Raw genomic sequence first — 2334 nt, forward strand, 5'->3', positions numbered from 1 at the left:
CTTTAAGCATGATTTTAAGAATTTTTTATATTTCTTTTATTATTTTTTTTACATATTTTATAAAAAAAGTTTCACATATGAGAAAGTATATAACTTCACAACAATCCTGGTAGTATAAGAAAATAAATCTCTAACAAAATGTGCATAGAGGTCTAACAAGAATTGACCAATGTCCATAAAGTAGATTTTCAGTTTCTTTAATATCAATAAGACATACTTTTCCTTCATAGTCTGCTCCTTCATTTAGCCTTTCCAAATGCATGATGCAAGCAATCTACTAGTTGAGCCATTTCTCATTGTCTGCATAGCCTACTGTAACATCCTTCTCCCCTACCTATGAATGAGTAGACTGATATATCTTGTATATTTTTTCACATAATCCTTCTCTCCCTTTCCAATGCCATTAGTCCCCCCTACTGTCTGCTCATTGTTCAGTAAATGCTATTTGAAATCCTAACCAACCAAACCCATCCAGCTCTTACCCTTCCTTTACTCTTTACAGATCTCTATGCTCTAATGTTGCCCAGGTCTCCATTACTGGATATTTCTACACTGTCTTCCCCATAAACTAACCGCTACTAACTTATTTCCCCGTATTCCTTGAAGATTATATTATATTATTAGATGCACAGGGTTCTCTATCTCTGCATTATAAATGCACAATATATTGTCATTTTTTTTAAGAGCCAAGGCAAGTGCTCTCTATCACCCAAAGTGCAAGAAAAAGTGCAAATGTGTGACACTAAAAAAAGTGCACAAAGGATGTGGTTTATCGCTAAGCCCTTCTCCAACAGGAGAGAGGCCCCCAAACAAACCTACCCTTCATCTCCAGGCCAAAAGGTACCTGCAAGGGTCCAGGTTCAATGCCCCTTTTCACCGAAGCTACTAAGGGACCACAAATACCCCTGGCTTTAACCTAGGCATTAACCAAGGTATCAGCCAAGGAGCCCTATACTGGTGGCTTCTCGGCCAAAGCCAAGATGCCCAGGGTTTGCAGGGAGGTGAGGAACCTGATTGCCAGACACACCTCCCCTAGACCGCCAAGAGGGACACCTAGAAGGGCTACCGCACCCTAACAAATCCTGTGTACAAAAACAAACACGAAAAAGTGGCACAGTAACAAACAAAAAAGGAAATAAATAAGTGGAGTGCAGATATACGGCCAGATCATCCGGCCAGATCTATAAAAATTTCCCTGACCCTAGCCAGAAGGCTGGGATACCAAGGGTGAGTGCCAAAGATGAAGAGTGTATGGTGCAGTGCATTCACTTATTGAGCTATAACACCCAGTGAGTTTCAGCACCTCAGGGTCACCACTCCCCGAGGCACAAAAGTACCTTGGCTCTAGACCCTCCCAGCCTCATGGCGAGACCCGGAGGAAAGAGGTCACATCAGGACAGCCATTGAGCTGGTTATGTGGCACCAGCCCCGAAACACCCCGGTACACCTGCTCCTCCATGTAACCATCCATTGCTACCAATGGACTACCTGGTAAGAACAGATACTACACTTGATCTTAGCCAAAAGCCGAGAAGCGATATGAATATATTGTCATATTCCTGAACTTAGAAATTTCCAGTGGTTGAATGTCTTCTAGCATGAGTTTCATTTTGCTCCATAGATTGCTGAGTATTCACTAAACTTCTTGAGAATGTAAAGAAAAACAATGTAATGTGCAAGCATTTTATTGTACTACATTCCTGCATAGTAATGCATAGGCTACTTTTATGCAACTAGATACAAGTTCAAAAAAGAGACATATAAATTTGAGTGGGTGCGCCTGAAGATCTTTATGACAGAGATGAGGGTTGACATTCTCAATCGGGAATTAACAGCTTGTATTAAATCTGTCTTACTTTGGCATAATTACATATGAAATGTTTGAAAGCTTAAAAACACGAATGACAGTAAAGACGTCAAAAGCAGCATACGGACTGAAGAACAATTTGGAAACTAGTATAAGGAGGAGGCGTTTATGTAGAAGCAATTGTTGACTTCCTGTTCTGTTCAGATTATTTGCCAGTAATGCCCTTCTTCACGGAACAGACAAGAAGTATAGTGATAGGTGACGCCAGTAGATAGATACACACAATAGCTTTTGCATAGAGAACAGCATATCTTCTCCCTGTAGAATGACCTCTGAAAAGGTCACAACTCATCTGAATGAGACAGGTCCTGTCCACTGTCTCTAATCAGAAAATAATCTAGATGACACATTCCCTTTAAATCTTCCAATATATGTTTCAAATAGGTTTACTAGGTGGTGAGTAGACCCATTCTTGACTTTGGCGTAGCTGTTGTTACAGACAGAAATTATATTTGTTTAAGGCCTTA

At 40.3% G+C, this 2334-nt stretch overlaps 1 non-coding gene across 1 annotated transcript; it reads right to left on the reverse strand.

Moving 5' to 3' along the window:
* Window positions 1–1356: 1356 nt before the first annotated feature.
* Window positions 1357–1539, reverse strand: LOC130359857 (U2 spliceosomal RNA). Its single transcript, XR_008890485.1, has one exon. It is a non-coding gene; the product is annotated as a U2 spliceosomal RNA (small nuclear RNA).
* Between the last annotated feature and the right edge of the window lie 795 nt (window positions 1540–2334).

This window comes from Hyla sarda, chromosome 2 (genome assembly GCF_029499605.1).
Source record: "Hyla sarda isolate aHylSar1 chromosome 2, aHylSar1.hap1, whole genome shotgun sequence".
Lineage (NCBI taxonomy): Eukaryota > Metazoa > Chordata > Amphibia > Anura > Hylidae > Hyla > Hyla sarda.